This window comes from Rhinoderma darwinii, chromosome 7 (assembly GCF_050947455.1).
Source record: "Rhinoderma darwinii isolate aRhiDar2 chromosome 7, aRhiDar2.hap1, whole genome shotgun sequence".
Taxonomy (NCBI): domain Eukaryota; kingdom Metazoa; phylum Chordata; class Amphibia; order Anura; family Rhinodermatidae; genus Rhinoderma; species Rhinoderma darwinii.
The window spans coordinates 97,664,417-97,680,277 of record NC_134693.1 but is presented as its reverse complement, the minus strand read 5'-3'; the positions used below and the strand labels follow the sequence as shown (position 1 = coordinate 97,680,277).

Sequence of the window (15,861 nt, the reverse complement as noted above, 5' to 3'; positions counted from 1 at the left end):
ATAATGAGCCGTGCCCACCCCGAGATGACCCCAGTTTTGACCGTTTGTATAAACGGAGACCCCTATTAGACCGTTCCAGTGCCCGGTTTTCCCCAGCATACACCCCTGAGAAGTGTATTTCTATTGATGAGTCCCTGGTACATTTTAAAGGGAGGGTTCAATTCCGCCAGTACCTGCCGGGTAAGAGGGCAAGGTATGGCGTGAAGATGTATAAGCTGTGAGAGTGCATCAGGGTATACTTACAGGTTTAGGATATATGAAGGAAAGGCCACCCCCAAACCAGACTGCATCCTGGACTACAATAGGTACATGGGAGGGATGGACTTGTAAGATCAAGCCCTGAAGCCCTACAGCGCCATGCGGTGTGGTATAAGAAGCTGGCCGGGTACATCATACAGATGGCTTTGTACAATGCGTACATGCTACGTCGATGTGCAGGCCAGACGGGAACTTTCCTGGAATTTCAAGAGGTGATTATCAAGAACCTAATCTTTAGGGACCAAGAAGGGGGGGCACCCAGTACTTCTGGAAGCGAGCCCACACGCATCGTACCAGGGCAACACTTTCCAGGAGAAGTTCCCCAAACTGGCAAGAAGGGAAAAAGTCAAAAGAGGTGCAAAGTCTGCTATAAGAGGGCGATAAGGGATGACACAATATATCAATGTGACACGTGTCCCGAATAACCAGAGCTCTGTATGAAAGTGTTTTAAAATTTATCATACATCCCTTGGTTTATAATTTACCCCAATTTTACTTACCCTGATGCACTCCACACAGCTTATCCCCCCTCGTCTTTCCCCTCTGGGCCCTGCTGTGTGTCCAGGCAGCTGATAACAGCCACATGTAGGGTATTGCCATATCCGGGAGAACCCACATTACAGTTTATGGGGTGTAGGTCTCCGGTCAAAATGCTCACTACACCTCTAGATGAATGCCTTAAGGGTGTAGTTTTTAAAACGGGGTCACTTCTTGGGGGTTTCAACTGTACTGGTACCTCAGGGGCTTCTGCATACATGACTTCGCACTAGAAAATCCCCAGTAGGCCAAATGGTGGTCCTTTCCTTCTGAGCCCTCCCATGGGCCCAAATGGCAGTTTATCACAACAAATGGGGTATTGCGGCCCTCAGAACAAATTGCGCAACAGAATGGGGTATTTTGTTTCTTGTGAAAATAAGAAATTTTCAGCCAAAACTACATATTATTTGAAAAAAATAATTTTGTTTTCATTCCCAGCCCAATTCAAATAAGTTCTGTGAAAAAACTATGGGGTCAAAATGGTCACAACACCCATAATTGAAGTCCTTGAGGGGTGTAGTTTCCAAAATGGGGTCATTTGTGGTTGGTTTCTATTGCTTTGATACCTCTGGGGCTCTGCAAATGCGACATGGCACCCGAAAACCAATCCAGCAAAATCTGGACTCCAAAGAACACACAGCGCTCCTTTCCTTCTGAGCCCTCCCATGGGCCCAAACGGCAGTTTATCACCACAAATGGGGTATTGCCGCACTCAGGACAAATTGGGCAACAGAATGGAGTATTTTATTTCTTGTGAAAATAAGAATTTTTGAGCTAAAATGACATATTATTGGAAAAAATATATATTTTTTTAATTCCCAGCCCAATTCAAATTAGTTCTGTGAAGAAACTATGGAGTCTAAATGGTCACATTACCCATAAATGAATTCCTTGAGGGGTGTAGTTTCCAAAATGGGGTCACTTCTGGTGGGTTTCCATTGCTTTGATACCTCTGGGGCTCTGCAAATGCGACATGGCACCCGAAAACCAAACCAGCAAAATCTGTACTCCAAAGAACACAAAGCGCTCCTTCCCTTCTGAGGCCTCCCATGGGCCCAAACGGCAGTTTATTGCCACAAATGGGGTATTGATGCACTCAGGAGAAATTGGGCAACAAAATTGAGTATTTTGTTCCCTGTGAAAATAAGAAATTTTGGTAAAAAATTACATCTTATTGGAAAAAATGTCATTTTTTTAATGTCACAGCCCAATTGAAATAGGTGCTGTGAAAAAACTGTGTGGTCAAAATGCTAACAACAACCATAAATGAATTCCTTGAGGGGTGTAGTTTCCAAAATGGGGTCACTTTTGGTGGGTTTCCATTGCTTTGATACCTCTGAGGCTCTGCAAATGCGACATGGCACCCGAAAACCAATCCAACAAAATCTGGACTCCAACAAACATATAGCGCTCCTTTCCTTCTGAGCCCTCCCATGGGCCCAAACGGCAGTTTATCACCACAAATGGGGTATTGCCACACTAAGGACAAATTGGGCAACAAAATGGGGTATTTTGTTTCTTGTGAAAATAAGAAATTTTGATCACAAATGACATTTTATTGGAAAAAATGACATTTTTTTCATTTCAGAGCCCAATTCAAATACGTGCTGTGAAAAAACTGTGCGGTCAAAATGGTAACAACAACCCTAAATGAATTCCTTGAGGGGTGTAGTTTCCAAAATGGGGTCACTATTGGGGGATTCCTACTGTTTTGACACCTCAACACCTCTTCAAACCTGGCATGCTGCCTAAAATATATTCTAATAAAAAAAGAGGACTCAAAATCCACTAGGTGCTCCTTTGCTTCTAGGGCTTGTGTTTTAGTCCACGAGCGCAGTAGGGCCACATGTGGGACATTTCTAAAAACTGCAGAATCTGGACAATACATATTTAGTAGTGTTTCTCTGGTAAAACCTTCTGTGTTACAGAAAAAAAAATTAATAAAATTGAAATTCAGCAAGAAAAATGAAATTTGCAAATTTCACCTCCACTTTGCTTTAATTCCTGTGAAATGCCTGAAGGGTTAAAAAACTTTCTAACTGCTGTTTTGAATACTTTGAGGGGTCTAGTTTTTAAAATGGGGTGTTTTATCAGGGTTTCTAATACATAGGCCCCACAAAGCCACTTCAGAACTCAAGAGGTACCTTAAAAAAAAGGCTTTTGAAATTTTCTTAAAAATATGAGAAATTGCTGTTTATGTTCTAAGCCTTGTAACGTCCAAGAAAAATAAAAAAATGTTCAAAAAACGATGCCAATCTAAAGTAGACATATGGGAAATGTGAACTAGTAACTATTTTGGGTGGTATAACCGTCTGTTTTACAAGCAGATGCATTTAAATTCTGAAAAATGCAATTTTTTCAAAATTTTCTCTACATTTTGCAATTTTTCACCAATAAACACTGAATATATCGACCAAATTTTACCACGAACATGAAGCCCAATGTGTCACGAGAAAACAATCTCAGAATCGCTTGGGTAGGTTTAAGCATTCCGACGTTATTACCACATAAAGTGAAATATGTCAGATTTGAAAAATGGGCTCTGAGCCTTAAGGCCAAAACTAGGCTGCGTCCTTAAGGGGTTAAAGGAAGAGATATGTCCAGTCTCCTCAAACATGACCATCTGAATGAAGCCAAGAACAACGGTACATTTACTAGTAGACAGATCTCTATCACTTCTCAGCCTGTATTATTACCACATACACCTCGACAGATCAATACAAATCACTGTCATGATGGTTCATATGTTCTCCACATTTATTTATATAGCCCTACATCTCTTGCACATGTTTTTAATACTGACATGTTTTTTTATTTTTTTATTTTAAGGGTCCATATTTGTAGGGTTTAAGGAGCACACCATTGAATTCCTTCCTACATATAAGTTCGACATTGGCACAGACACCTACGATACATCAGAAAAGCAGAGAGTCCCATCATATACGGTAAGATATCTTATTTCCAGGTCTACAGAGCTAAAGAAAGACTACATTTCATGAATAGATTTTCATATAATAAATCCCCTCGCCCAAGGTAATGAATTGTTATTATAGATGGAGAAATAATTCTTACGAACAAAGCATCCAGTCCATTTTACTTGTAGTGAGTTTGTCATCGTCTCCCAGTGTAATATGTCTTCGCCTAGCATGGCTCAAAGATACTTATTTCATTAAATCTGTGTGGCCAAGTCAAACCTTAAATGCAACAAAGTCTCAAAATTTATATTACTTAAATAAAATATGTTCAGTCTATGATGCTATGAGGTTTATAAATAAATTATAATATGATTGCACTGATGATATTTGTTATTTTCATGACCTCTACAGGACAGGGTGTTGTATAAAAGCCAATATGAGGGAGATGTGCGAGTCCTGAAATACGACTCTTGCCCTGTTTTGAAGACCTCAGACCACCGACCCGTTTTTGGCATCTTTGAAGTAAAGCTCAGACCTGGTTCAGATAAGTAAATCATGATTTCCTCCATGTTGTTGGTATGATCCTTTCAGTAGCCGCCATTACTACAAGGGCCTTATAGCCAGAGCTCACAATTTGGGGCAGGCCGCTGTATACCTGGGTGACAGTACTGGAGGATTATAGGATGTGAAACTAAACAATTATTGTGTGGTTACCTGCTAACATTATCATATGTCTTACATCAATGTATTTCTCATTCCAGCATCCCATTGGCTGGTGGACGCTTTGACCGCAAGACCTATTTGAAGGGCATTAGGAGGTTAGGACAAAAAAAGTAGCTGCGTCTGTTCATGTCCTTACAGCACATAAGGTGAGATCATTGTACTTGTCTATTATGTTTGCTGTGAGAATGTTCTTCCATCTCTTAAGTCTTCCTCTGTATCAGTAATTTATTTTATCAACCAACATAAAGAAATTGTAAATAAGTAATTCTATCTTCTAGTTCAATTTTCTTGTATTCAGATATTTCTTTAATTTCTAAATGAAGGTTATGGGCTTTAGAAGAAAACTGTAAGCGTGTATGTAGTATAATAGATTGGTGGGAATTCATTAAGACTGACGTTTCATACACCGGTCTTAATATAAAAAAACTTGGAGTAAAATGTGCCTAATTTATTAAAAGGCCCACACCTTAATAACTAATAATCCATGTTATTATGATAAAATTGTCGGCCGCTGGTGGCTTTGCTGCTTCAGCTACTCTCTGTCCACTTTTTTAGAAAAGTGCCGTAAGCGGCAGAAACTACATGATAGATACAAGGAACATTGTTATTGATGTAAGACATTACTTGCCATCTTGCAGGACTCCTAAGGAACATTTACCATCTCAGGTGTATAAAAATTTAGAACATCAGAAAGTTCCTGTAACAGCCTGAACAGCGCAGCTTTAGATCAAACCCATCACTTGGATCAACCATCTTCAAGGTTTGTAGTGTAACCGCCAGGATCAAATAGGAAAATCCACAATAAAACTTCTTCTATATTTTGTGCCTGCTAAGCAACACACATTAGTAGAGCATTAATAGCAAATATTTCTCTTGCAGCATAAACATCAATTCCGCAATATATCTGGCGAGAACTGCGCTCCCTGTGACCGGAGGAGCCGCCATCAGTGCTGATAGAAAGGTAAGTTCCTCTAGATATGTCCCCTCTATATTTGGTAAGCAGCCTGAATGATGAATATTTAATAGGATTGTGTGCTTCTCCCCCCAGAAAAAGTCAGCAGATACAAACAGACCATCAACATCAATGCCAATAACAACCGAGGGCAGAACCCGCCATCTTACAAGTATTCCAATGGCGAGACTTAAAATTTTCTACATCTGTCACAGAAGAGACATCAGTGTGGTTACCGGTGCATCAATGTTACCCAGAAGACCAGGCCCAGAACAGGAGAACATGTCATCTCTTCCTGTGTCTCTGGAATACAGATTTCCAACCACTTACTGATACTACAGTATATACTGTGACATCTTCCATCGTTTTTGCTGGATCTTGTATAACATCATCTTTACCATTATATATTTTGATCCACAAAAACCTTAAATAAATCTTTAACATCAATCCAAAAGTGTGACTGGTATTAATTAGTGTGTTCCGTGTCCGGCTACAACTTACCACAGTGTATACAATTCACTTATCCGACCATTCACAGCGCTATTTCTGTGACATCGCGTTTAATCCAGTGGTAGGTGACAGGACATTGTATCATATGTACACAATACAGAGAGTATGGAACGTGCCGCCATATGTACTGGATTAGATCCTGTGTTGGACAAAAAGTGACAGGAGATGTAAAATATTGATATATTTGATAGTTGTTTAAATTTCAGTTCCATAAAATGTAATGTTGGGCTCTCTTTACAAGCGGAGACAATCACATTAAGCAGGGAAGCCGCTAGGGTGACACAATCCCCACAGATCTCAGATTGGACAAACGGGCAGGATGAGAGCTGCCAGTTGAGATTGGCAGTTAGGGCAGAAGTTACAAAGTGACTGATCAACCAAAAATACTTTGTATTGCTAGCCTGAATGATGTATCGCTAGCTCAGCATTTCATATGAGAACAAAGACCCTCTGCAGCACAAGTTTAAGTTGAGACTGAACCATAGCAAACACATTGTCCCATTCTCACAAGTTAAATCAGAAACCGCCAAGTATAGAGCCTATTTATTAGTGAAACCGTCAAGCTTATGTATTAAATATTATAACCGTGAAGACTGTGCCTCTGTTGGAGTAAAGTTCTGTTCAGCATCTTATACCTGTGTCGTCTGAAGTTTTTGCTGTGCAATTTCCTCTGCGGGGCAGTAACCATCCTAAACCCACTCCCACCTGTTACATTTGTCCATACTAAAGTCCATTACTCCATTGAAGTCGCCAATTAGTAGCAGTGGATAATCTGCAAGGGCTTTTTATCAATAGACTCCTGTACCACACCCACATAAGGATTAAAGGGTGGCGGTAAATAAATTGAGACAATGATACATTGAAGATTTTGTATTGTACAGTCCAGGAGCACAAACTTTCCTTCTTTTTCTTCCCAATATGTATGGCAGGTTAATTTGCAGTTAGGGTATGTTCACACGCAAACTCAAAAACGTCTGAAAATACGGAGCTGTTTTCAAGGGAAAACAGCTCCTGATTTTCAAACGTTTTTTAAGCCACTTGCGATTTTCGCTGCGTTTTTCGCTGCGTTTTTTACGGCCGTATTTGGAGCTGTTTTCAATAGAGTCTATGTAAATGGCTCCAAAAACGTCCCAAGAAGTGACCTGCACTTCTTTTTCGCTGCCGTTTTTAACAAAAAACGGCCCGTCGGAACAGAACGCCATTTTTCCTATTGAAATAAATGGGCAGATGTTTGAAGAAGAGGACTTACTCCTAAAGCGAAGCAAGGATGAGTTAATGCTCCGTCCAACAAACAAAAGAAGCTGGTGTGCCACCCATGCCGCATTGCGCATTGCGCCATTATTTGTGTAATGTTTGAAAGAGATTGTGCCTCTTTTTTGTAGAGTAGTGTTTACATCCCCTTGTGGATGTTTATACACCACTGGTCAGTAAAGAATTTGTTGTTTGCATTACTTGGGTCTACTGTATTTTATTGCTTGCGACTAACCCTGCGGTCCTTGTCGGTACTTGGCCTTACATAGGGATACATTCTATAGACAAGGTGAATGCTAACACTCAATTGCTATTTAGGCTAGGACTTCACAGAGACTGATTGATTTTAATTGATCTTATTTTTAAATTCTTTTACTTATTTAAGGGTTGCATGCAACTCAATGTATAGCTTTGTACTGCGGCTGTTGATTTGTAGCTAAAATCAATTAGTTGCATGCCAATGCGTTTCCATGATGGCCTTATTTTCAAATTTCCAGGAAAAATAACAGAAGACCATCACAACACAGAGTTCTGAGTAAAGATGCTCCATATCAGGAGAGCTGACAGGTCCGCCTTAACCCCTTACCGACATTTGCCGTAAATGTACGTCATGGAAAGCATTGACTTCCCGCATCTTGCCGTACATATACGCCGAATGTTTGGGACCGGCTCAGAAGCTGAGCCGGTGCCATCATCACCGGATCTCAGCTGTATCTTACAGCTGACATCCGGCTGTAACGGCGGGGACCGAAATTAGCTTCGATCCCCGCCATTAACCCCTTAAGTGCAGCGCTCAAACGCGATCGCTGCACTTAAGATGTTTGCAGCTCATCGGAATCCCAGTAATGAAATTGCCGGGGTTCCGGTGGCTGCAATGGCAACCGGAGACCTAATACTGGCCTCCCGGTCTGCCTAGCACCGAAGCCGGTCAAGATCCGCACGGCGGCGGAGCCTGATCGGCTTCCGTAGCTGCCGGCAAGATGGCGCCGGGTCAGGAGCTGATCCGGCGTCATCAGCGGTGGAAGTCAGCTGTACTGTACAGCTGACATCCACCTGTAACGGCAGGAACCGGAGCTAGCTCCGATCCCTGCCATTAACCCCTTCAATGCAGCAATCGAAAGCGATTGCTTCATCGTAGCGGTTACTAGCAGATCGCCAGCCCTGACAGGCATTAAGGACTTGTGACTGCTGTTATGGCAACAGGAGACACAATGGTCTCCTGCTCTGCCATTACAGAAGCCGATTTAGGCCCCACCGGGAGGTGAAGCCTAATCGGCTTGCTGTCAGTGAATGACTGACAGATCTAATACATTGCACTACATAGGTAGTGCAATGTATTAGAAAAAAAAAAATCTGACCGTTGGACTTTCAAGTCCCCTAGTGGGACTTGAGAAAAAGTGTAAAAAAAGTATAAAAAAGTGTAAAAAAAAGTGCCAATAATAAAAGTTTGAAAACAATAAAAGTTTCAAGCAATCAAATAAAACACAATCCCCCTTTTACTCTTATCAAGTCCTTTATTATTGAAAAATAATAATAAACCATATGTATTTGGTATCGCCGCGACCTGAACGACCTGAGGTATCAAAATATTATATTATTTATTGCACGCGGTGAACAGCGTAAAAAAACCCGTGAAAAACGTTACCAGAGTTTCTGTTTTTTAGTCACTTTGCCCTACATATGTTAGAATAAATAGTGATCAAAAAGTCGCACGTATCCAAAAATGGTACCTATAAAAACTATAGCTCGTCCCGCAAAAAACAAGCCCTCATACACCTCCGTCGACAAAAAAATTAAAAAGTTATGGTTCTCACAACTTGGCGACAGAAAAAATACATTCTTTTTACAAAAGTAATTTTATTGTGCAAAAAGTTGTAAAACATAAAAAAGTCCTATAAAATAGGTATCGCCGGAATCGTACTGACCCGCAGAATAAAGTTAACATGTAATTTATAACGCATGGTGAACGCTGTATAAAAAAAACGAAAAAAGCTGTGCCAGAATTGCGTTTTTTTGTTTACCTGGCATCCCAAAAAATAGGATAAAAGGTGATCAAAAAGTTGCATGTACCCCAAAATGGTACCAATAATAACTACAGCTCGTCCCGCAACAAACCAGCCCTCATACCGCTACGTCTATGAAAAATAAAATTAGTTATGGCTCCAATAAGTCAGGAAATAAAAAAATATGCAGTTTTGCCCGAGGGGAACATTTCTTCTGTTTGAAGAGGCGATTTATCAAGGACCTAAAATTAGGGAACCAGGAAAGGGAGGGCCCAAACATATCCGCTGGAAGCGACGGTGCCCGTATTATACCAGGACAACACTTCCTAGCAAAATTCCCCAAACTACAAAGGCGCGGAGTGTGGATCAAAAGGGGGATAATAAAGGACGCCATATATCAGTGCGACACCGGCCTGTGCAGAAATGATTGTGTCACAGCGTAACACACATTTTTGGATCATTTTATTGTTTTTTTTAACCCCATTATTATACCACCTGACTATGCCACTTATATACTCCGCCCGGCTTACATATGCCCTACATTATAAACGGAAACACCAGTAAGACTCCAAACAAAACTACTACCAAGCAAAATCCACGCTCCAAAAGCCAAATGGCGTTACCTCCCATCTGAACCCTACAGCGTCCCCAAACAGCAGTTTCCTTCCACATATATGGCACCATCATACCCGGGAGAACCCTTTTAGCAATTTTTGGGGGGTGTGTCTCCAGTGGCATAAGCTGGGCACGACATATTTGCCACTGAATGGCATATCTAGGGAAAAATATAAATTTTTATTTGCACCATCAACAGCGCATTCATTTATGGAAAAGACCTGTGGGGTGAAAATGCTCACTACACCCCTTAATAAATGCCTTGAAGGGTGCAGTTTCCATAATGGGGTCACTTCCCAGGGGTTTATTTTTATTATTTCACATCTGAGCCTCTGCAGTTGTGAACCAATACTTTGTAAATCGCCAAATTAGGCCTCAATTTGACATGGTACGCTTTCACTCCTGAGCCTGGTCGACTGTCCAGGCAAGAGATTAGGGCCACATGTAGGGTGTTTCTAAAACCAGGAAACCCAGCATAATAATTAGAGAGCTGTCTTGTTATGGTGGCACAAGCCGGGCACCACATATTGTCCACATATCTGTGGAAAAAATCCCATTTTCACTCTGCAACATCGAGTTCACACTAATTTCTACAAAACACCTGCAGGGTTAACATGCTCACTACACCCCTAGGTAAATGCATTGAGGGGTGTAGTTTCCAAAATTGGGTCACTTCTGGGGGATTTCCAATGTTTTGGGCCCACAGGCGCCCAGAAACCAATCCAGCAACATCTGCACTCCAAATGGCGGTCCTTCACTTCTGAGCCCTGCCGTGTGCCCAAACAGCAGTTTATGACCACATATGGGGTATTGCCGTACTCGGGAGAAATTGCTTTACAAATGTTGGGTTCTTTTTTTTCCTTTATTTGTTGCGAAAATGAAAAAATGTGCGCTAAAGCTACGTCTTATTGAAGAAAAAGGATTGTTTTTATTTTCACTGCCCAATTCTAATAAATTCTATGAAACATCTGTGGGGTCAAAATGCTCACTTCGCCCCTAGATGAATTCCTCAAGAGGTGTAGTTTCCTAAATGGTGTCACTTTTTGGGCGTTTTCATTGTTTTTTCCCCTCAGGGGCTTTGCAAATGTGACATGGCCACCGCAAACCATTCCTGCTCAATGTGATCTCCAAAAGCCAAATAGCGCTCTTTCCATTCTAAGCCAAGCCGTGTCTCCAACAGCCGTTTATTACCACATGTGGGGCATTGTTTTACTCGGGAGAAATTGCTTTACAAATTTTGTGGTGCTTTTTCTCCTTCAGTCCTTGTGGAAATGAGTAAAAATAAGCTAAACCTACATTTTCTTTGAAAAAATGTTGATTTTTATTTTCAGGGCCTACTTCCAAAAATTTCTGCAAAAAAACTGTGGGGTCAAATCGCTCACTATACCCCTAGATAATTTCCTCAATGGGTGTAGTCTCCAAAATGGGGTCAGTTGTGGGGGATTTCCACTGTTTTGTCTCCTCAGGGACTTCGTAAATGTGACATGGCCTCCGCAAACCATTCCTGCTAAATGTGAACTCCAAAAGCCAAATGGCACTCCATCCCTTCGAAGCCCTGCCGTGTGTCCAAACAGCCGTTTATTACCACATGTGGGGTATTGTTTTACTCAGGAGAGATTGGTTTACAAATTTTACAGTACTTTTTCTCCTTCAGTCCTTGTGGAAATGTGAAAAAATTAGCTAAACCTACATCTTCTTTGAAAACATTTAGATTGTCATTTTCAGGGCCTACTTCCAATAATTTATGCAAAAAACCTGTTGGGTCAAAACGCTCACTATACCCCTAGATAATTTCCTCAATGGGTGTAGTTTCCAAAATGGGGTCACTTGTGGGGGTTTCCACTGTTTTGTCCCCTCAGGGGCTTTGTAAATGCGACATGGCCTCCGCAAACCATTCCTGCTAAACTTGAGCTCCAAAAGCCAAATAGCGCTCTTTCCCTTCTCAGCCCTGCCGTGTCTCCAAACAACCGTTTATTACCACATGTGGGGTATTGTTTTACTCGGGAGAAATTTCTTTACAAATTTTACACTGCTTTTTCTCCTTCAGTCCTTGTGGAAATGAGAAAAAATTAGCTAAACCTACATTTTCTTTGAAAAAATTTAGATTGTAATTTTCAGGGCCTATTTCCAATAATTTATACAAAAACCCTGTTGGGTCAAAACGCTCAATATACCCCTAGATAATTTCCTCAATGGGTGTAGTTTCCAAAATGGGGTCACTTGTGGGGGGTTTCCACTGTTTTGTCCCCTCAGGGGCTTTGTAAATGTGACATGGCCTCCGCAAACCATTCCTGCTAAACTTGAGCTCCAAAAGCCAAATAGCGCTCTTTCCCTTCTCAGCCCTGCCGTGTCTCCAAACAACCGTTTATTTCCACATGTGGGGTATTGTTTTACCCGGGAGAAATTGCTTTACAAATTTTACGGTGCTTTTTCTCCTTTAGTCCTTGTGGAAATGAGAAAAAAAATCGCTAAACCTACATTTTCTTTGAAAAAATGTCGATTTTAATTTTCATGTCCTAATTCCAATAATTTCTGTAAAAAACCTGTGCGGTCAAAATGCTCACTGTACCCCTAGATAATTTCCTTGTGGTGTGTAGTTTCCTAGATGAAAAAAATACAATGGAGCGGACCTCAATAGTTGGTGGGCGTGCAACAGTTAAATTCAAAAAAGGCTGCCTGCCGGCAGAAATAAGCCCTGTTTTCCAACCATTATTAAAGAGTAAAAATAAAATAAAAAAGTCTTTATTCAATTTGCAACAAGGACAGACTACATGAAATTTAAAAGTTAATGTCCATTTCTGACAGCAATTAGCACAGTGCCAGACGTAAGAGCTCTGTCTAGAAAGGGTTAAGTACCACAACCACAGAGCGCTAGTTATTAGTTAGATCCAAAGGTGTCAATAGGACAATTATTAAAATAAAGGTAGAAGCCCCCCCGACATGTTTCGCTACGATGTAGCGTCCTCAGGGGTATCGGGGCCAATGACAGCGAGCGGCGGTGTCAGTCTCATTAAGTATTCACTGCAACTAGCTGAACATGTGTCCACAATCAGTCAATAGCCTATCCAAGGAGGAATAGAGGACCGAGCCTCCTCCTTCTCCGTTGATTGACAGATTCTGCCACCAATCACTTACTAGTTAGATGCCACCAATGAACAGCACTCAAGTGCACAAGCACACCAGGCTGCTTGATGGTAATCGCTGTACATATAATTATAACATTACTATAATACAAGAAAGAGGTCACCGATGAGTTTATAGATAAGTGCACAGAGGCACAAAGTGAGAAAAGTGATGGGATAGTAACGAATGTGATTAGTAATAGTACCATTCTAGGTACAAACGCTGTGCCCTGATTAAAGACGATATTATAGTTGCTGTGAGCGGCACAACAATATTACTATGATCTAAAGAAGTTATTAGTGGGCTTATAGATCAATACGTTTATAGGGTAGAAAGACATAATAGGCAGAGTTATCATGGACACTGTAGATAAGTGTACGAGTCTACACACGGAGACAGACACACTGGTGTACTGGCATGACTGAATCAGAATGCCGTATATGCCGGACAGCAAGATAATCGCTATACACAGTATCGGGACACTGCTACTATGCAAAAAAAAAATTACAAAAAAAAAAAAAAAAAAAAATTACAAAAAAAAAAAAAAAAAAAAAGGTTTACTGGAGAATTTGTAAAACCGTGCACAAACGCACAATGTGAACAGAGTGATACAATAATAATACAATTTTATTTAAAAAAAAAAATAAAAAAAAAGTTTACTAGAGAGTTTGTAAAACGGTGCACAAACGCACAATGTGAACAGAGTGATACAATAATAATACAATTTAACACGCTGGCGCTGTGAGGTGATTAAAGGTGATGTTACAATTACTGTAAGCAGCACAAAAGATGTTACTGTGATCTGGGAAGGTTATCAGTGGACTAATAGATCAATGCGCTAATAAACTAGGGTAAATCAAAATGAGCAGATTCATGATAGGCATTGCAAATTAGTATACACGCTGAAATACCAGAGATATACGCGCAAAGGTGTACCAGAACGGCATAGTAAGAATGCCATTTATGTCAGACAGCGATATAAGTAGTATACAGAATAATACAATAATATCTATGGATAGATAAAAGGTATGAGATATTACACTCATCGGGCTTAGTAGAGACCAAGCATTCAGAGTCAGTTGCTATCAAAGTGACTCATAAAGAAACGCAGTGAGTTATAATTGATCAAAATATTCAAACCGCCGCTATGTCGCTTACCAAGCTGTAGCCTGGGGGGTACCTGAAGCAAATACTAAGTATGATTGATAGTAGTATATTCATATAAGAAATGTGGATAGTAAGGCAGATTATAAAGAGTTTAATGACTACATTGTCAGTACAGTACCAGAATAATCACACAAACTGAAGTATAGTTCCAGTGTTTGGGTAACGTGTAGGATTCACAGAAAAGCAGCAAACGTAAATCCCTCATTGAGGCCTCCTGGGCTGAGAGATCCAAGGCGATGGATCCAACGTGCCTCCTCCTGTAACAACTTGCGGTCAAGGTTACCTGCTCTAGGGCCAAGTTTGACTTGCGTAATGCCCCAGAATTTCTAGGAGCGAATGTCCCCATCATGTACAAGACGGATGTGCCTAGACAGTGGTGTATCCTCTTTTTGGTTTATAGTGCTTAGATGTTTAGAAATTCTCCTCCGTAATTATTGTATTGTCTTCCCTACATATAACTTAGGACAAGAGCAGCTGGCTATGTAAATAACTCCCTTGCTACGGCAATTAATAAATTGTTTAATCCGATAGGATCTGTTATCAAGTGGATTGGTAAATTCTTTTGTAGTAGCCATTAAGTGGCAAAAAGAACATCGGCCACATGGATGAGAACCAGTGACCGATGTCTTCAGCCAATTTTTTGACACAGAAATCACTCCAGAATGATGACTATGCACCAGATAGTCACGTAGATTTCTACCTCTTCGATATGTGATGTTTGGTGTGGAAGGAACAACACCCTGTAAGTCAGGGTCTGCCAGGAGAACCGGCCAGTGACGTTCAAGAATATCACGAACCTGTTTGGAGCCAGTATCAAAGGTCCCAATGCATCTTACACTGGTCATTACAGCAGATTTGCCAGTGACTGTTAATTGTTGATCAGTAACGGATTTACGTTCACATAATAGATCTCTTCTATCAGTGGCTCTCGCTCTGGCATACGCTTTGTGTAGCCATTTTTTGGGATATCCACGTGCCAAAAACTTAGTGAAAAGCCCACTACACTCCAATTCAAAAGACTGCTCGTCCGAGCAGTTACGTTTGGCACGGAGATATTGCCCTATTGGACCCATTATTGAATTTGGACCCATTACAGCAGTTGGTCCCTTCTCCTCATTACGTCCTAAGTCCAGGCTTACCCCACCATTTTCACAATATGCCCATATAGACGTTTTTGTCAAGCTAGTATGTGCTGACTTGAAGAAAATCAGACCAGATAAAAAAAGAGCATTAGCTAATCTCAGTGAAATGGAAAGAATAGCATTGGACGAATTGTGTCACAATGATAGAATAACCATAAAACCCTCCGATAAAGGGGGCAACATTGTGGTCATGGACCAGGATGACTATGTTGCCATGGTCCATAGACTGTTAGATGACACCACTACATATATGATCCTTGAGAAAAATCCGACTGATCTGTTCCTCAGTGCATTATACACGTTACTTGATGTAGCCAAGACACAGAATATGATTAGTAATGAAGAATTCAAACGCATCTATAACCCTACTCCTACACTAGCGACATTCTACGCACTGCCGAAAATCCACAAGATGTCTCGCCCAATACCGGGTCGACCAATCGTGTCTGGCAATGATAGTCTTACCCAAGGCATTAGTATGTACTTGGATGAAATCCTTTCGCCATTTGTCACCTCCCTGCCTTCATTTCTAAGGGACACGAAGGATACCATCAACAGGATCCAGGAGATTCATGTGACCTCTTCTACATTTATTGCCAGTATAGATGTAGAATCACTTTATACTAATATCCAACACCAATTTGGCCTCACAGCAGTTGCACATT

At 40.9% G+C, this 15,861-nt stretch overlaps 1 long non-coding RNA gene across 1 annotated transcript; it reads left to right on the top strand.

Annotated features, from left to right (window-relative positions):
• Nucleotides 1-4,874: 4,874 nt before the first annotated feature.
• Nucleotides 4,875-5,822, top strand: LOC142657280 (uncharacterized). The gene is made up of 3 exons (XR_012849876.1): nt 4,875-5,193; nt 5,313-5,394; nt 5,482-5,822. It is a non-coding gene; the product is annotated as an uncharacterized LOC142657280 (long non-coding RNA).
• Nucleotides 5,823-15,861: the final 10,039 nt, after the last annotated feature.